Source organism: Triticum urartu, chromosome 5A, assembly GCF_056163025.1.
Source record: "Triticum urartu cultivar PI428250 chromosome 5A, HENAU_Tu73, whole genome shotgun sequence".
Lineage (NCBI taxonomy): Eukaryota > Viridiplantae > Streptophyta > Magnoliopsida > Poales > Poaceae > Triticum > Triticum urartu.
The window spans coordinates 354124403-354145367 of record NC_141877.1 but is presented as its reverse complement, the minus strand read 5'-3'; the positions used below and the strand labels follow the sequence as shown (position 1 = coordinate 354145367).

At 43.2% G+C, this 20965-nt stretch overlaps 1 long non-coding RNA gene across 2 annotated transcripts; it reads left to right on the top strand.

The window, feature by feature from the left end:
* The first annotated feature begins 16620 nt into the window (after positions 1 to 16620).
* LOC125508895 (uncharacterized) lies at positions 16621 to 19910 on the top strand. Of its 2 annotated transcripts, XR_007283862.2 has the most exons (3): positions 16621 to 17080; positions 17152 to 18677; positions 19532 to 19910. It is a non-coding gene; the product is annotated as an uncharacterized LOC125508895 (long non-coding RNA). The 2 variants fall into 2 exon arrangements; XR_007283860.2 differs by having other exon boundaries at positions 17152 to 19910.
* The last annotated feature ends 1055 nt before the right edge of the window (positions 19911 to 20965 follow it).

The following is a 20965-nucleotide window of genomic DNA, read 5'->3' as shown; positions in this document are numbered from 1 at the left end:
TGTTGCTGGGGAGCATAGCTCTATTCTTTGAGTCACTTGGGATTTATATCTGCTGATCACTCTGAGGAACTTGAAAGATGAAAGAACTAAGATTTTTCCCTCAACTACGAGGGGAGGTAATGAACTGCCATCTACCTCTGCAGTTGATTCACCTTCTGTTTTGAGTAAACTTGCGACACCTACTCCTGCTATTCATTCTGATATGTCGCATGTTATTGATGATGCCAATTCTGCTTTGCATGATACTTATGATGAAACTACTTCTATGCTTGATAATAATGTGCCACTAGGTGAATTTCTTGAGGAACAACTTGCTAGGGTTAGAGAGAATGAAATTATTGAAACTGATAATATTGATGAAAGTGATGATGAAGATTCTCCCCCTAGATATGAATTGCCTGTTGTGCCTGAGGGTTATGTTATGGATGAAGAAAATGCTAGATACTTTTTAGTTTGCAATGATAGATCTGATCTTAAGAAATTATTAGCTAAGCTTAAAGAAAAATCTTTGAATGCCAGAATGAAATATGACCCTGCTTTTGCTACTTCACCTATCTGCATTTCTGATAAGGATTATGATTTCTCTGTCGGTCCTGAGTTAATTACTTTGGTTGAAGCTGATCCTTTTTATGGCTATGAATCTGAAACTATTGTGGCACATCTTACTAAGTTAAATGATATAGCCACCCTGTTCACTAATGATGAGAAAACCCGCTATTACATTATCCTTAAGTTATTTCCGTTCTCATTAAAGGGTGATGCTAGAACATGGTTTAATTCTCTTGATCCTGGTTGTGTGTGTAGTCCCCAGGATATGATATATTACTTCTCTGCTAAATATTTCCCCGCTCATAAGAAACAAGCTGCCTTAAGGGGAATATATAATTTTGTGCAAATTGAAGAAGTGAGTCTCCCACAAGCTTGGGGGAGGCTTCTTCGATCACTCAATGCTTTGCCCGATCATCCTCTCAAGAAAAATGAAATACTTGATATCTTTTATAATGGACTAACTGATGCTTCCAGAGACCACCTGGATAGTTGTGCTGGTTGTGTTTTCAGGGAAAGAACTGTTGATGAAGCTGAATTGCTATTGAATAATATGTTGAGTAAGGAAAATGATTGGACCCTTCCTGAACCAACTCCTAAGCCAACTCCGAAGAAAAGGGGTATTATATTTCTCAGTCCTGAAGATATGCAAGAGGCAAAGAAATCTATGAAAGAAAATGGTATTAAAGCTGAAGATGTTAAGAATTTACAACCTATTGAAGAAATACATGGTCTTGATAACCCGACATAGGTAGTAAAGGTAAATTCTCTCTATAGATTTGATGAAGGTGATATTCCTTGTTATAAGTCTGCTAGCCAATGCTTAGATGAGTTTGATAACTTTATTGTTAAACAAGAAAACTTCAATGCTTATGTTGGTAGACAATTGAAACGTAATGCTTATATGATTGAACACTTGAGTGATTATATGTCTAGAGTTAAAGGTGAACTTAAACTTATTAGTAAACATGCTTCTATGGTTACCACTCAAGTAGAACAAGTACTTAAGGCTCAGAATGATTTGCTCAATGAATTAAACAATAAGAAAAATAATAATGCTGTTAGAGTTGTGACTAGAGGGGGTAAAATGGCTCAGGAACCTCTGTATCCTGAGGGCCACCCTAAGAGAATGATCAAGATTCTCAGAGAACTAATGTTGATGCACCTAGTTCTTCTAAGAAGAATAAAAAGAAAAATGACAGGACTTTGCATGCTTTTAGTGAACCTGTTGTTGACACACCTGAGAATCCCAATGATATTTTTATTTCTGATGCTGAAACACAATCTGGTAATGAACATGAACCTAGTGATAATGTTCATGATTGAAACTGCGTTATATCGACTAGAGGGGGGGGGGTGAATAGGCGATTTTTATGAAAGTCTTCAAAACGTGGAAGTTATGAAGACAAACAGTAGAGATATGCCTATCACTATGCAGCGGAAGTTAGATTACACTAGGCAAGCCATGGTCAAGTATTCAATAGAGTGAAAGCACAATGACAAGTAGCTGCAGTGTAATAAGGATCAGGTAGGAAGAAGTTATGAAGCCAAACAAATCATACAGTTACGTTGTGAAGACAAAAGATATAGCAAGCATGCAATGGCTTCACAATGAGTAACAGTAAGTAAAAGGAAGTGAAGATGAAACCAGTGACTCGTTGAAGACAATGATGTGTTGGACCAGTTCCAGTTGCTGTGACAACTGTACGTCTGGTTGGAGCGGCTAGGTATTTAAACCTTAGGACACATAGTCCCGGACACCCAGTCCTGAACACGCAGCTCAGGACACCAAGTCCTCACCGTATTCTCCTTGAGCTAAGGTCACATAGTCCTCGCCCAATCACTCAGGTAAGTCTTCAAGGTAGACTCCCAAACCTTCACAGACTTCGTTCACTGGCAATCCACAATGTCTCTTGGATGCTCAGAACGCGACGCCTAACCGTCTGGAGGATGCACAGTCCTCAAGTGTAATAAGTCTTCAGATCACTCAGACAAGAAGACTTAAGTGATGCCCAATTTACTCTGGCTCTGGGTGGTTAGGGCTTTCTCCTCGCTAGAAATTTTCTCTCAAAGGCTTCGAGGTGGGTTGCTCTCAAACGACAAAAGCCATGCACTGAAATCTGAGCAGCCAACCACTTATGGTTGTAGGGGGTGGGCTATTTATAGCCACTTGGCAACCCGACCTGATTTGTCCGAAATGACCCTGGGTCACTAAGGAACTGACACGTGTCTCAACGGTCAGATTTCAAACTCTCATGGCAACTTTACTTGGGCTACAAGCAAAGCTGACTTGTCCGGCTCTGGACAAGATTCGCTCTCATTGTCTTCACTCGAAGACATAGGTTTTTGGTTTAGGCATCACTTCAGTCATTCTGACTGGTTCTCCTGGACCCCACTTAACAGTACGGTGGTTCCTGTGACTCAACACAAAAGAAAAAGAACTACAAAAGATCTAAGTCTTCGAGCTCCATAGGCTTCATAACGTGTCTTCTTTTGTCATAGTCTTCAATGTGAATATCTTCATATACCACCTTTGACTTCAATGTATTCATACATTTTTAGGGGTCATCTCTGGTAGTAAAACCGAATCAATGAGGGACTTCTACCTGTGTTATCCTGCAATTCTCACAAACACATTAGTCCCTCAACTAGGTTTGTCATCAATACTCCAAAACCAACTAGGGGTGGCACTAGATGCACTTACAATCTCCCCCTTTTTGGTGATTGATGACAAACTAGTTGAAGTTTTCAACGGGGAATATAGTCTGTGAAATTGTAAAGGATAAGGAATTGTCTTCATAAGTTGCAAGGGCTCCCCCTGAAGATGTGCATATAAGTTAATTTGCTTTTGGAATGCAAATGCACATGGCAGGTTGTACTTGTGGAGATCCACTTCAGCTTATGATGACAATCCACTATGCATGTGAAAGTATATGAAGATAATGACATGCATAATGGAAAATGGACGTCTGCAGAATGAGATAAGTGCGGAATTTATCATCGCACATGCGGAATTTATCTTCGCAAAACAGGGTGGCAAATAAGTAGCAGACGACCATCTGGTTTAAGTGTTACAACTCATAAGAACCAAATGTAAAACGAGAGTTGTAAGCATGAAGCAAAATATAAGGCACCCGCCCATATGAACCGGCTTGAAGACTATCAATATCTCATATGCTTCTCCCCCTTTTGTCAGTAATGACCAAAAAGGTTTGAAGACATAGAGTCTCTACTCGTTCCCATGAGGAGTAGGTGAAGTAGTAGGGTTGTTGGTGTTGGTTGGCGGTGCAGAAGAGCTTGGAGGTGCTGAAGCAGGTGGAGGTGAGGTAGCATCGTCTTCCTCCTCAATGATTCTGGCAGTGACTGTGGCAGCAGAGGAAGAAAACTCAGAGTCTTCAAGAGATGGAGTCCCCAGCAGCACAGCTCTTCGAGGAGGTGTGGAGTCAAACTTGAATCTCTCAGTGAAGCCATCCTCTTGAAGATCAGCTTCAGAAAGCATCATCGTTAGCCCTTTCCATGTGCGGCGACAGGTTTCATGGGCAACGAAAGCGTTCTTGGTGGCAAGATTTCGGATGCGATTTACATCCACCAAGAGGCTTTTCATCTGTCTCTTCAACCAGTCATGATGCCTATCCTGATTTTGATGAAGGGCCACAAGAAGCTCTCGGTCATTGAGAACACGAGTGCGCTTCTTGGGTCTTGAAGCAGTGGCACTGTCAGTGGCTTCAGTTGATGCAGGGTGTGGTGCACGTGTAGTGCCAGCCAAAGGATACAACCTGGAGATGGCTTCAACACCTTCAACGTTCTGAGTGAAGCTCTGGTGTTCTGCATTCTGAAGACTCAAAGGTTGCTTGGCAGGCTTAGGATATATAGCTTCAGCAGAGGTATCCACATCTGGCAAGAAGATCCGATGGTTGCGGGCTGAGGGCTGATATGAGATCGCAGAGTGAAGCTTGATCAGTCTCATTACCCAAGGAGCATAGAACGTCAAACCAAGTAAATCTGAGCCTGATGCAGCAAGTTGGCATATGAAGAAGTCCTGTGCGTTGAAGCATTTGCCATGAAGGATACAAAATATCAGAGTCTTCATTGCACCCTCGATCTTGGCATTTGGAGAGTGCCCTTTGATAGGCCAGAGAGTCCGCCGGATAATGTGATAGATGGTTCTGGGCAGGTACTCAAAGTCTTCAACTAAGAACTCTTTTGGATAAGGAGCATCGTGGGGCAATGGCTTCATCATGGAGAGTATCTGACTCATATTCGGTTCAGGCCTCTGGAATATGCTCTCAAGAGCTTCAGTGTGTAGCCGACAGCCTTGCTCGAAGAATTCGCCTGGAGTGGGCAGACCAGTGAGCTCAATGATATCAAATGCATTGGCTTCGTGATGAACGTTGCTGGTCATCCACTCCAGGACCCAAGTCTTCGGATCTCTGTTGTATCCGTTGATGTGCAGTGTGGCATAGAATTGTAGCAGGAGCTCTTCGTTCCAATGCTCTTCATCAGTGACAAACTGCAGCAGACCCACTTGTTTGAAGCAATCCAACGCTTCCTCTAGACAGGGCATACCAGCAATAGCTTCAACATCAAGGCGCTTGTGCGGAAAAATGCGACCTTGGTTGTACAGTATGCAAGAGTAGTAGCTGCGCTGAGGATAGCTCTAGAACCTATCTGATGAAATCCTTTCCCTTGAATAGGGGTTCTTGGAGCTATTGAAGAAAGTATTATCTGGCCTGAAGCCATTGATGTTGAAGGAGCCAGGTGCTGATGCAGGACCTGGAAACCTTGGTAGTCTTGGGATTGGCTTCTGGACCTGAGGCCTGTGCTCAACATGATAGTTGAATTGGGGACCGGCAGCAGACTCAGGAACAGAAGCGGTGGGTTCAGTGGCTTCGCTGTCTTCAGAAGCTTTTGCTAGGGAGGGCTCCACATTAGCTTCGTTGTTGGTTGTGGCAGCCTTAAGATTTTCATCCTCCGCTTGACTAGCAGGAGGGTCTGTCACAAGCACGTTCTCCTAGAGAACTGCTTCTTGGTGGAGCAGAGGAGTGGGCTCTTGTGGTACTTCTTCTGCGGATGATGCAGCCGGAATGTCTTCAGCATAGACTTGAGGCCTCGGACCTTTGCGAAGCCTGCGGAACACAGACGACGCCTGTGGGGTTGGAGTGGGCTGGGCCTCATAGTCTTCTTCCTCTTGAGGGCGATCCGCCCATGAAGCATCCTGTGCAATTGGCGTCAGTGGACGACCAATGTTGATGAGTTCGCTGTGTTCTAACTGAGAAAGGGCTGCATCATCTTCTACATTGTCACAATGACCAATGTCTTCAGCAGCAATGGGGTCGGCTGCTGGAATGTCTTCAGCTTCAGGAGCCTCTGTGGAAGCAGGCTCATGAACCGTCAGTTGAGGTTCTGCATCAGGGTGAACCATAGAAATGGGTTCAACTATCAAGGGCTCTGGGGGAGCAGCCCGAGCTTTCTTGATCTTTCGCTTTTTCTGAGTGGGGGCAGAAGGAGAGGCTTCAGAGTGTTTCCTCTTCCTGGCTTCAGCCTCTGCAGTTCTTGTCTTCTTGAGCTCTGAAGCTGTTGACCGGCTCTTTGGCTTCGAGCCAGTCGTTGCAGTTGGGAAGACAAGCGGAACTGCTTCCTGCCTTGGTGCCTCCGGTTCAGCTGGAACAGTCTTCTTCTTTTTCTTTACGGCCATCTCGGGGTCGATGCCAGGACGCCCAAGTGCCTTGCGCTTCTCAGCCTCATTATAGGCTTGCACACATCTGTCAGCCAGAGTCTTCATCCGCTCACGTGAACCCTGAGCTTCTGCACGCTTCTTCAGAAAGTTTTCCTTTAGCTCATGCATCATTGTCTTGAAGTTCTTCACTTCCTGCACGCTGAGCTTGGCCATGTGCTTCTTGAACTGAGCCTTTTCATAGTCAATCTTCTGCTTCAGTTCAACAATGCGCTGGGCAATTGCAAGTTCTGAAGCAATGGCGCCTTGAAAGGCGACACTGAGGCCAATAGGTAGCTGCAAATCTTCAAAGCTGATGTTTGGCATGTCAAACCACTCGTCAATGAAGCTGTGGATGATGGCGACATCAAAGAGAGGCAGATTATTGAAGATTTCTGCTTCTTCTTTGCTCTTGATGAGCTGCTCAAGAGCGTCATCTGCAAGATCTTCATCACTTGACAGATCAATGGCTTCGCTGCGCAGGATGGCAACAACTATGAGCTCTTTGCCAGTGTGAGACAGAGGCATCTTGGCCTTCTGGTGCCTTGAGACGCGAGATAAGTCTTCAGACTGCACACAGTCTTCAGGAGGTGCAGTCGCCAATGGCTTCGCCTTTGATATTTTTGGTGAAGGGGCCAGCTTTGAAGCTTTTGGCTTCTTCAACTGCCTTGGCTTCGGCACTGCAGGCACTTCATTAGACTCAGTATCAGCTACAGGCTCATTCACTACAGTCTCTTGAACCAAAATGTAGGTGATGAGGCCTTCAAGGTTGGCATACGGACCGATGATATTGGGTTCTGCGTCGCGTGTGCCATCTGCCCTTGGTGCGGAGGGACCAGGGTTGAAGTCTAACTCCAACTTCTTGTTCTGCTTCGCTGATTGTTGGGCAAACTGGAAGTTGCGCTTGAACAGATTGTCGTCACGACACCAGAGTAGTGACGACGAATGTGCATCATCAGGCTGTGGCCCACGAACCATGCATGGACAGAAGCTTTGGGCAATAGCTTCATCTCTGGACCTGGGTACAAGGTTCTTGAATAAGATATCTCCCCACGGTCTTTTGATGGCACTCTTCTCAGCATACTCTTGGGTTGTGAAGCGGTACTTGAACCATTGTTCTGCCCAATAGCGTCGAATCCATTGGATTCGGGTCTTGCGCTGACCATAATTCTCTTCAGGATCTGTTTTATACATTTCTGCCAGTTCATCAGGCAGATCTTTGGATGTTCCTCCACGTCGCTGTCTGCCCCCCTTCCTTGCTGCTGTTTCTGAAGCCATAAACCTTAACTTGGAAGGCTTCAAGACGTTTAAAGGCTTCAAAGGCTTTCTTTTTCTTGACCAACATGAACTGGCTTCAGGAGAATTTATGTGATGCTGTAAGAACTCTGCAAATGAATGCAGACTATGAGAACCAAAGGATTCTCCCACGAACATGTACCTGTGACAGCATTAAGGTGCGAGGGAAGGGGAAGAGGTCATATGCATTCTCAGAAGATTTTGAAGATAAATCAGTTTAGAAGACATTGACCTCATCATGCGAAGACATTCACTTATAGATAAGAAGTTGGTTCCAGATTTGTACGAATCCACAGATCAGTACAAGTGAGGAATCTAACTACTTTGTGAAGCACAAGTGAATATACTAGGCATGTTATGAGATGCAGTTTGAGAGAGATCTAGTTTGTGTGAACAGAAACTACTTGTGGTAGAAAGTGACAGATCAATGGGATCAATGGTGCTGCAAAAAGGCAGTTTTATTTACCACACTGAGAACTGCTAGACGGAGCGAGAGATGAGGCCGAGCAGTTCACTCGTCCATGCCCTAACTTGGCGACGGAGGAGACCTACGGCGACGGCGGAGAGGACGATGTCCGCGGTCGGCGTGAAGACGGCGTCTAAGAGGTTGCGGCAGCGAAGCGCTTCGTTGCCAGCGTCGTCGAGAGCTAGCGGTGGCGCTAGGGTTTGTGCGAGGGTAGAAGAAGAGATAGTTACCGCTGTAAGTGTGTATTTATAGGCACAGAGGCGGCACTGTGCTATTACACAGGTGCCCCTGGCGATTCGCATTTGAGTAATACGTGGCCATCATGCGGTATTTTGGGGGCAGTTCCACGTCCCACGCACGCCTGGATTGTCGGGTGGTCGTTGCTACTTCTCCGGATTTCATGTGGATGAATGAGCATTGAAAATGGACTTAAATGTTGTCTCTGTGTCTTCTGCTGACAAGGACGCAGAGAAGACATTCGACAGTTTCAATAGAATGCATATGACTTGGAGAGATAGAATTTTGAGATAGAGAGCATAGAGAGGTTAGGGTCCGATCACATTCACTTAGTTCAAGAGATTCAACAAGAAGACATAGCTATAAGTGAATGTTGTAGAGGACAGAACACTAGTATATATATATATCTATATAATCAACATAGTGAAGATAATCATGAAGACATGTTGAGATTGAAGCCAAACCAAATGTGAAGACATTGCAAGGTAACGCCATGAGTGAAACACTTCAAAATAGAACGTTTGGTGGTGGCGTTACCCACCGTATAGGAAGTATTAGACCCAGACACGGCGCACAATTATCGTGGCGCTCCGAAGTCAAATTCCACATTAATGTATTCACACTTAGAATGTATGTCTTCATTGATTGAAGATACACTTTACTTCGTGTGTTGCACATCTAAGTCATCAATATGCATAAGAGTTAGGATGTGTGCCTGATCACAGGACATTTGAGGATTCTAGGATATTTAGCTCACACCGTAACTTGCAAAACCTCTTCTCATCCAAGGGCTTGGTGAAGATATCTGCCAATTGCTCTTCAGTGTTGACGTGTATGATATCAATGTCTTCCTTCACAACATGATCTCTGAGAAAGTGATGACGAATTTCAATGTGCTTTGTCTTCGAGTGCTGAACTGGGTTGTTGGCAATCTTGATGGCGCTTTCGTTGTCACAGTAAAGTGGCACTTGCTTCAGATGAATGCCATAGTCCTTGAGTGTTTGCTTCATCCACAGAAGCTGAGCGCAGCAAGATCCAGCAGCAATGTATTCAGATTCAGCAGTGGAGAGAGATACACAGTTCTGCTTCTTTGAAGACCAACATACAAGTGATCGTCCCAGAAAGTGACATGTGCCTGATGTAGACTTGCGATCAACTTTGTCACCAGCATAATCAGCATCCTAAAATCCAACCAAATCAAACTCTGAGCCCTTTGGATACCATAATCCTAGAGTTGGGGTGTGAGCCAAATATCGAAGAATTCGCTTCACAGCTAAGTGATGCGATTCCTTTGGTGCCGCTTGAAATCGAGCACACATGCAAACACTAAGCATAATATCTGGCCTAGATGCACATAGATAAAGTAAAGAACCAATCATGGAGCGGTATACCTTTTGATCGAACTCTTTACCATTGTTGTCAGGACCCAGATGATGTTTGGCTGGCATTGGTGTTGTGAAGCCTTTGCAGTCCTGCATACCGAACTTCTTCAGGCAATCTTTGAGATACTTCTCTTGAGATATGAAGATGCCATTGTGTTGTTGTCGTATTTGAAGACCAAGGGAGAACTTCAGCTCCCCCATCATAGACATATGATATTGCTCTTGCATCATATAGCCAAACTCTTCACTGTACTTCTGATTGGTGCAGCCGAAGATAATATCATCCACATATATTTGGCACACAAACAGTTCACCATCATATGTCTTCGTGAAAAGAGTGGGATCTAGGGAACCAGGTATGAAGCCTTTGCTCTTCAGGAAGTATTTGAGTGTGTCATACCAGGCCCTAGGGGCTTGTTTGAGGCCATACAGTGCCTTGTTGAGCTTGTATACCATGTCAGGATGTTTGGGATTTTCAAAGCCAAGCGGTTGTGCAACATACACTTCCTCTTCAATCTTGCCATTGAGAAAGGCACTCTTCACATCCATTTGATATAGAAGTATGTTATGATGATTTGCATAGGCCAGCAGTATGCGGATGGCTTCAAGCCTAGCCACAGGAGCAAATGTTTCATCGAAGTCAATGCCTTCCACTTGAGTATATCCTTGAGCAACGAGACGAGCTTTGTTTCCGACAACTTGACCATGCTCATCTTGCTTGTTGCAATATATACATTTGGTGCCTATTATGTTGTGCTTCCATGGATCAGGACGCTTAACCAGTTCCCATACATTATTTAGCTCAAACTGTTGAAGCTCTTCTTGCATAGCTTGAATCCATTCAGGTTCCAAGAAGGCTTCTTCAACTTTCTTGGGTTCTGATATTGAGACGAACGCGAAGTGCCCACAGAAATTTGCTAGCTGAGTTGCCCTTGAACGAGTGAGTGGACCAGGTGCATTGATGCTGTCAATTATTCTGTCAATCTGCACTTCATTGGCAACACGAGGATGTACAGGGCGAAGACTTTGCTCTTGCTGATCTGTGTTGATGTTGGGAGGAATGTCTTCAGGCTGAGCATTGTCTTCATGTTGATCAGGTGCTGAGATGATAAGTTCTTCTTCAGGATGAGCTTCAGAAGGTATAATCTCTCCAGTTCCCATTAGCTTGATTGATTCACTAGCTGGAATTTCATCTAGCACATTTGGCAGTTGCTCTCCTTGTGAACCATTTGTCTCATCAAACCGCACATCCACGGTTTCAACAACTTTGTAATGAAAGAGATTGAAGACTTTGTAGGAGTGCGAATCCTTTCCATATCCAAGCATAAAACCCTCATGTGCTTTTGGTGCAAATTTTGAGGTGTGATGTGGGTCCTTGATCCAGCACCTTACGCCAAATACTCTGAAGTAACTGACATTTGGCTTTTTGCCAGTAAGGAGCTCATAAGATGTTTTGTTCAAAAGCTTGTGAAGATAAACACGATTGATTGTATGGCATGCAGTGTCAATGGCTTCAGTCCAGAATTTTCTTGGAGTCTTGTATTCATCTAGCATCGTTCTGGCCATCTCAATGAGTGTTCTGTTCTTGCGTTCGATGACGCCATTCTGCTGTGGCGTGTACGGAGCTGAGAATTCATGTGTGATGCCCAAGGTATCAAGATATGTATCAAGGCCAGTGTTCTTGAATTCAGTGCCATTGTCACTTCTGATGTGCTTTATCTTGGCGCCAAAATTGTTCATAGCTCGATTGGCGAAGCGTCTGAAGACATCCTGCACTTCAGTCTTGTAAAGGATTATGTGCACCCAAGTATATCTAGAGTAATCATCAACAATGACAAAGCCATAGAGGCAAGCAGTAGTAGTAAAAGTTGAGTAGTGAGTGGGACCAAAAAGATCCATGTGAAGCAGTTCGAAGGGTCGAGTAGTGGTCATGATTGTCTTCGAGGGATGCTTTGCCCTCATCATCTTCCCTGCTTCACAGGCACCGCATAAGTGATCTTTCTTGAACTTGACGCCCTCGATGCCTATGACATGCTTATTCTTCGCAAGGGTGTGGAGGTTCCTCATGCCAACATGCCCAAGCCTCCGATGCCAAAGCCAGCATTCTGAAGCTTTCGCAAGAAGACATACTGCAAGTTGTGGCCCTGCTAAGAAATCTACCACGTACAGATCATCTTTTCGATACCCTTCAAACACTAGAGACTTGTCAGATTCCATTAGTACAAGGCAACGATATTTTCCAAACATTACGATCATGTTCAAATCGCAAAGCATTGAGACAGACATTAAGTTGAAGCCAAGGGATTCAACAAGCATGACTTTATCCATGTGTTGATCCTTTGAGATTGCAACTCTACCTAGACCCAATACCTTACTTTTACCAGTGTCAGCAAATGTGATGTGGCTCTTGTCGGATGGACGTAAGGTTGAGTCCATAAGAAGGCTTCTTTTGCCAGTCATGTGATTAGTACACCCACTGTCAATAATCCATTCTGAAGACATTGAAGACGCTCGTGTCGTACCCTACAGTGCAGTTAGGGGGATAGGCTTCACGAAGAGAATTGTGAAGCAAAAACATTTGACGAACCAGTGGGTTATGAAAACTTAGATCCAGATTAGGACTAATAGGGAGAGTAGCATGCGATTCAGGAACGAAGTACATAATGATGCCATTCGGGCATTTTATCTTGCGCCCTACAAGAATTTTAAGGTCCCCAGCAATAGCGTCAGAAGATTTTGGTTTTCTGCTGGAGACCTTTCCCTGCAAAAGAGAGTTAAGCTTTCTTAACCACCCACATCTTCAAGGGTGGCTTAGAAGCAATAAGTCTAAGTGCAGCATCTGAGAATTTTGGTTTTGGAGCCCTAGCAAACAGTCTAGCAGACGGACAATAGTACTCATAAGAATAGGCAGAATAGTTTTTGGTCATATGAACATGAAGGTTTGATGAACCGCTCTCATATTCATATGCCTGAGTATGGTTTCCCTGCAAAACATTTGCGTTAGTGCGACTCAGGTGAGTCCTTTGTCTGTATGAAGCCTTTGGACCGTATGAAGCCTTTGGTCTGAGGTTTGTCTTCTTCATGTGAGGTGTCATGAAGACATTCACAGGAAGATTTTCCAGACACTTTTTCGGAACCCAGATCTTCTTCATAGGCGGTCCATTCCTGCAGTTAGTACCAATGTACCTGGAAAACACTACACTATTCTGATTTTTAAACAATACATAGTTTGCATCAAAGGATTCATCAATGATAATGGGGTTAGCACAGGTGAAGCCAGATAAATTGGATGGATTTGCTGAAGGTTCCTTTGCAGCAACCCACTTGGTTTTGGGGTACTGCTCAGGTTTCCAGTAAGAGCCATCTGCATTTATTTTCCTTACGAACCCAACACCCTCTTTCCTAGGGTTTCGGTTCAGAATCTGCTTCTTGAGGACATCACATAATGTCTGATGTCCTTTAAGACTTTTGTACATCCCTGTTTCAAGCAATGTCTTCAAACTAGCATTCTCATCAGCAATAGCAGTGGTATCCTCAGCAGAGGGGTTAGTTACCACATCAACAATTGAAGATATTGCAACAACAGTAGCAGTGGAACATTCAGCAACAGAAGTAGCATTATCACGCTCAATGCATTTAAGACATGGTGGTTCAAATCCTTCCTGAGAGGAAATGATCTGTTCGGCGCGAAGTGACTCATTTTCCTTTTGAAGATCTTCATGAGCCGCTCTCAATTTATCAAGTTCTTGCTTCCTTTGAAGATAATCATAGGAAAGCTTTTCATGAGTTGTTGAGAGAGTATCATGACGATCTTCAAGTTCCTGATACTTAACGTGAAGATTTTTTATGTCTTCAATTAAGGATACAGATCGAGTCATTTCAGCACCCAACAGATCATCGCTTCTGTCTAACAGTTTTTGAATATGTTCCATGGCTTTCTGTTGTTCAGTTGCAATTTTAGCAAGTGTTTTGTAACTGGGTTTTGAATCACAATCAGAGTCATCGTCACTAGATGTTTTATAGTGAGTAGTGCGTTTGTTTACCATGGCACCGCGTGCCATGAAGCAGTAGGTAGGAGTGGAGTAGTCCTTGTCATTTGCATCGGTGTCGGTGAAGAAGTCATTGTCTTCAGTGTTGAAGATGGACTTGGCGACGTATGCTGTAGCCAGACTTGCAATGCCAGAATCAGACTCCTCCTCAGACTCCACCTCTGCCTCCTCAGAAGCGGACTCCTCCTCTAAATCCATTTCCTTGCCAACAAATGCACGTGCCTTGCCAGATGAGCTCTTCTTGTGTGATGAAGACTTTGAGGAAGACTTGGAAGAAGACTTTGTGTATTTCTTCTTCTTCTTGTCGTCAGAGTCATATTCGTTGCTCTTCTTCTTCTTTCTGTTCTCATTGTCCCACTGTGGACACTCAGAGATGAAGTGTCCAGTTTTCTTGCACTTGTCGCATGTTTTCTTCTTGTAGTCATGAGCAGAAGCTTCATCATTCCTTGAGCTTGATCGTGAAGACTTTCTGAAGCCTTTCTTCTTGGTGAATTTTTGGAACTTCTTCACTAGCATTGCAAGTTCCCTTCCAATGTCTTCAGGATCATCAGAACTGCTGTTAGATTCTCCTTCAGATGAGGAAACAGCTTTTTCCTTCAAGGCACGAGTTCGCCCATAGTTTGGACCGTAGATATCTATTTTCTCCGAAAGCTGAAACTCATGTGTATTGAGCCTCTCAAGTATGTCAGACGGATCGAGTGTCTTGAAATCAGGACGTTCTTGGATCATCAGGGCCAGGATGTCAAACGAACTATCAAGTGATCTCAGCAGCGTCTTGACGACTTCGTGTTTGGTAATCTCAGTGGCGCCGAGGGCTTGAAGCTCATTTGTGATGTCAGTGAGTCGGTCAAATGTGTGCTGGACATTCTCATTGTCATTTCGCTTGAAGCGGTTGAAGATATTGCGAAGGACACTGATTCTTTGATCTCTCTAGGTTGAGATGCCTTCATTGACCTTGGAGAGCCAGTCCCAGACCAGCTTGGATGTCTTCAAGGCACTCACACGGCCATACTGTCCTTTGGTCAGATGACCACAAATGATGTTCTTGGCAGTAGAGTCCAGTTGAACGAATTTCTTGACATCAGCAGCAGTGACACCTTCTCCAGACTTGGGAACGCCGTTCTCGACGACATACCATAGGTCGACGTCAATGGCTTCAAGATGCATACGCATCTTATTCTTCCAGTAGGGATATTCAGTTCCATCGAAGACGGAGCACGCAGCGGAGACTTTAATTATCCCTGCAGTCGACATAGCTAAAACTCCAGGTGGTTAAACTGAATCACACAGAACAAGGGAGCACCTTGCTCTGATACCAATTGAAAGTGCGTTATATCGACTAGAGGGGGGGTGAATAGGCGATTTTTATGAAAGTCTTCAAAACGTGGAAGTTATGAAGACAAATAGTAGAGATATGCCTATCACTATGTAGTGGAAGTTAGATTACACTAGGCAAGCCATGGTCAAGTATTCAATAGAGTGAAAGCACAATGACAAGTAGCCGCAGTGTAATAAGGATCAGGTAGGAAGAAGTTATGAAGCCAAACAAATCATACAGTTACGTTGTGAAGACAAAAGATATAGCAAGCATGCAATGGCTTCACAATGAGTAACAGTAAGTAAAAGGAAGTGAAGATGAAACCAGTGACTCGTTGAAGACAATGATGTGTTGGACCAGTTCCAGTTGCTGTGACAACTGTACGTCTGGTTGGAGCGGCTAGGTATTTAAACCTTAGGACACACAGTCCCGGACACCCAGTCCTGAACACGCAGCTCAGGACACCAAGTCCTCACCATATTCTCCTTGAGCTAAGGTCACATAGTCCTCGCCCAATCACTCAGGTAAGTCTTCAAGGTAGACTCCCAAACCTTCACAGACTTCGTGCACTGGCAATCCACAATGTCTCTTGGATGCTCAGAACGCGACGCCTAACCGTCTGGAGGATGCACAGTCCTCAAGTGTAATAAGTCTTCAGATCACTCAGACAAGAAGACTTAAGTGATGCCCAATTTACTCTGGCTCTGGGTGGTTAGGGCTTTCTCCTCGCTAGAAATTTTCTCTCAAAGGCTTCGAGGTGGGTTGCTGTCAAACAACAAAAGCCGTGCACTGAAATCTGAGCAGCCAACCACTTATGGGTGTAGGGGGTGGGCTATTTATAGCCACTTGGCAACCCGACCTGATTTGTCCGAAATGACCCTGGGTCACTAAGGAACTGACACGTGTCTCAACGGTCAGATTTCAAACTCTCATGGCAACTTTACTTGGGCTACAAGCAAAGCTGACTTGTCCGGCTCTGGACAAGATTCGCTCTCATTGTCTTCACTCGAAGACATAGGTTTTTGGTTTAGGCATCACTTCAGTCATTCTGACTGGTTCTCCTGGACCCCACTTAACAGTACGGTGGTTCCTATGACTCAACACAAAAGAAAAAGAACTACGAAAGATCTAAGTCTTCGAGCTCCATAGGCTTCATAACGTGTCTTCTTTTGTCATAGTCTTCAATGTGAATATCTTCATATACCACCTTTGACTTCAATGTCTTCATACATTTTTAGGGGTCATCTCTGGTAGTAAAACCGAATCAATGAGGGACTTCTACCTGTGTTATCCTGCAATTCTCACAAACACATTAGTCCCTCAACTAGGTTTGTCGTCAATACTCCAAAACCAACTAGGGGTGGCACTAGATGCACTTACAATGATGATGTTCATGTTGATGCTCAACCTAGGAAGAACAATGATGTAGAGATTGAACCTGCTGTTGATCTTGATAACCCACAATCAAAGAATCAACGTTATGATAAGACAAACTTCGTTGCCAGGAAGCACGGTAAAGAAAGAGAACCATGGCCACTACAAGAGAAACCCCCCTACACCAACACATATTTAGCAACGGAGCTGGCATATGCGTTGGCAGGCCGTGGACTCAACGTCCCCACCTCCCCACGAATAGTTAACTTCCTCCCTCTACTCACTTCTTCCTTGATTATCTACAGTTCTCCACATCACATGGCCAAACATGTGGAAAAGGGGGGCGACACAACTTTATCTCCTTGCAGACCTCCCTAAAAAATACCTCACTACGGGCCGCCACCACAAATCCTCAATCGATCTCACCTGATCCACCACCGCCGCCACAAATCCTCCATCGTTCTCACCTGATTTCCCTGCGCCGCCGTTGGCTTGGCGCACATCTAGGTTTCCCAACTTGGTCCTTGGGCATGAGGGTTCCCTCCCACGGTATGTAGATCACGGCTGGACAAGAAACTGCCACGGTGCCGCTGGCCATGTCCACCGCCGGCACCATCGCGCTCTTCCTGGAAGCCCCGCTCCCCGCGCTCCATTTCGATAGTCACCACAGGGAACAACTTCAAGAGGAAGACGCACAAGGTTTCTTCTCCCCTTCTTTTGGGTTTTCTATTTCACTTTGTTGCCTTGGGAGTTCTTAATTCCTTCTCTAGTGTGCGCGCGAAGGTGTCGAAGATGCGGCAGGGATGGGGAAGGTTATGCCTCGCTGCACCGGGAGGTAGCATCTACTCTGCTATAAGAATGCTAAGCAAAGTAAGTGGCTCTGCAAGATGGTATATGCTTCTTCAGTTTATGCACATTTTTTCTTCCTTTTTCAGCTAATCATAGTTCAGTTATGAGAAGTCAATAAGAATTCAGTACTGCCAGAAATGTCCATGGTCATGTAGTTTGGTTGGTGTCAAGTTCGGAATGCCTGGTGAGATTTCCAGGACTTCATTTGAGTTGTTCCTTTCTTTGCACCATCTAGGTTCAGCCAAAATATAGCTTCTCCTTTGTACTCCTATGATCCTATCTAGATCTCAATGTGCAGGTTGTTATTACTTTGGCTGAACCTGGATGGTGCAAAGTCAGGCTTGCTTCTCTCAGTTTCCTATCTAGATCTCCATGTGCTGGTTGTTACTAGTTGTCTTGATTTATTTAGATAAATACCACTTTGTTTACCTCTTGTTTGATAGGAATTTGGATCAGATGTCAATAGCGTAGGGGCAGGGGGCTACTCGATGGGCCAAAAAATCGAAGGTTTGGTTGCAGTTCCCAAATGCACAGCAGCGGAGCGACGACTCCCATATGCACAATGGTGGCACGACGACTACGAGATGTACAGAAGTGGTACAGCCGCTCCACAGTGATGGTTTGTAGTGCAGTACGGTCAGCTAAGCCATCTGCCCCATCCCGTCCAATCCAATACAATAGCTCAGTCACCTAGGCTGATATGTCCATTCATATTTCTAATGCCACATTAACGCATCAATGATTAGTGGTTGGCATTTACTGTAGTTTTTTGCGACTCTCTATGGGTTTGTGTTTCTTGTATCTCTATTGATTTATACTTCTCGATAGGGTCTTAGCCATATTCCTACAATACAATGCAATATGCAGCAGCTATAAGTTATACGGATATTACTAGTTGTAGTTGCAGCTATTAATTTTGTATTAGTATAGTTGTTCAGTCAAGTAGGAAAACTTAGATGCATGTACATGTATGGAACTGACTATGCAGTATTTAAGTTTCCAGCAATTTTTCGTTGAAAAACTAATCACTGTTGAAAAAGTAGCTTCCAATTTTGACAGTGATCTTTTACTGCAAACACTGAACCATCTCACTTGACAAAGTTTATCTATTAATTAAATATATTGGCAATACCAAAATGCATCAATTTCTCAGTATTTTAGATTGTCTTGAGAGAGTTCAAATTCAGAGTAACATTTGGTCTAGAGACTTTGTGTGAGTAATGATTTTCTGTTGACTTCTCCATTCTAACCATGGTACTGGCTTATGGAGATCATAGTTTCTCTATGGAGAAAATTTAATGTCAGTATACATACATTCAAAATATTGTTTTGTGGTCTTCTAAATTACCAATACATATGTTGTAACTTCGGGCTACAGAAACTGAATTGTTTCAGGTAGTGATGACATTACGTGGTGACTGATGTCAAACGACAACACATGGTTCAGGTTTGCCGCTTGTATTTTACTACATTTAAGTGTAGTACGTGAATGTATAATTAGAATATATAGCTTTGAAATCAAAACTTGTAAATCCTAGCACCACCACTAGTTCCATGTCAATATTCTTGGCACTTAAACATGGAAGATCACTAGTGCCAGATAGGAATTTTTATGATGTAATTTGTAACTGTAGTTCTATCACTACAAAGGGAAATTGGACTACTAATTTCCATCCTGAATATTATTTCTTATCTACCATATACCTATCTTTTCCCCCCACCTAATTTCCACAAAAATAACACTTTTCTTGCATGCTGCTTCTACGAGATATGACTCGTTACAACTAGATCAGGTAAACCAGTTCATCACATACTGTGTGTGTAAATTACATTCCCTTGCTTCCTATAAAACACTATTTCTATCGACATGATGAAACTTAATTATGGAATGAGGTGAGTTAGTTTAGTACGCTAGTATCTACTTATAGCTACAGATGTGTGATACTTCCCAAATCTAACTAGTCTGGGTTTTGCGAATATATCACACCATATTCACTCATGCTATCGCCGACTAGTCACATAAGTTTATTCTATATCAATTAGATATGTAGTTTTTATATGGTTAAGAAACTAATGACTTGTTGTTTTTCTTCCGTAGAGATGTACATGTAGAGTTGGTGCTACATTAGCAAAATCTGACCCGTTGACACGACCACTAAAAATGTTAAAAATTATTGGCCATGCAGCCGGATTAATTATTGCATAGCCTTCAACCTTAGATTGTTGCTCTTCTAAATTTTGCTGCTCTATTAACCTTTTTTTCTACCGTAAGTTACTGATCTCATTTCTGTATTTTTGTAGATTCATAAGATATTTTGACGATGCATGGCTTAGACGTTGATTGCAAGGTCCAGAATGGTGCTACTGGATAGTCTTATCACCTGATTGCAAGGTTGAGAATGGTGTTGTTGCTGGATAGTTTTATCATGTGACTGCAAGGTCGAGAATGGTGGTGCTGCTATATAGTCTAATCATCTGATTGCAAGGTCGAGAATGGTGTTGCTGTTGGATAGTCTTATGTTATATTTTAGGATATCATTTCCAGTGTCAATGTTTCAAAAATTCTAATTTCGAATAGTTGAGAAAATGATTGAAAGATCCAGAATTTGGCTAGTACTATAATCTTTGGATCATGTTGTTTGTAATGCAATAGAGGAAATTATATATTAGACCTTTCTCATATATAGTGCCTCCTATGTACTATCCCCATCGACCTTATCATTATCAACGGCTATATATAAAATACATGTTATATCCATTTGAATATCCTTTTGTGTTGCGTGGCAGCAACAAATATGAACTATTGTTAAGCTCCTACTAAATACGTTGCTATCTTGCAACGCTTATTCACATCGTTTACCAACGCATGTGTATATGTTGTTGTAGACCTTTGCAACGCCACCAATGGCAATGAATATTAATCCGTTGGTATAGACCCTAGCAACGGTTATATAGACATACAACAACGCATCGATGCATTGCTGAAGGGGGGTTGAAACCCATGCCTTTTCCTCCTAAACCATCCAAGAAAAAGGATGATGAGGATTTTGAGCGCTTTGCTGAAATGATTAGACCTATCTTTTTGCGTATGCGTTTGACTGATATGCTTAAAATGAATCCTTATGATAAGTATATGAAAGATATTGTCACTAATAAAAGAAAGATACCAGAAGCTGAAATTTCCACCATGCTTGCCAATTATATTTTCAAAGGTGGAATACGAAAGAAACTGGGAGATCTAGGAGTACCAACTATACCATGCTCCATTAAAAGAAACTATGTTAAAACTACTTTATGTGATCTTGGAGCCGGTGTTAGTGTTATGCGTCTCTCTTTATATCGTAGACTTGATTTGAATAAGTTGACACCTACTGAAATATCTTTGCAAATGGCTAATAAAGCAACTGCTATACCTGTCGGTATTTGTGAGGTTGTGCCTGTTGTGGTTGCAAACGTTACTATTTTAACGGACTTTGTTATCCTTGATATTCCCAAGGACGATAGTATGTCTATTATTCTTGGTAGACCCTTTTTGAATACCGTAGGGGCTATTATTGATTGCAACAAAGGAAATGTCACTTTTCATGTTAATGGTAATGAGCATATGGTACACTTTCCAAGGAAACAACCTCAAGTCCACAGTATCAATTCTATTGGAAAAACTTCAACAATTACTATTGGAGGTTTTGAATTTCCTCTTCCTACTGTCAAGAAGAAATATGATATTATTATTGT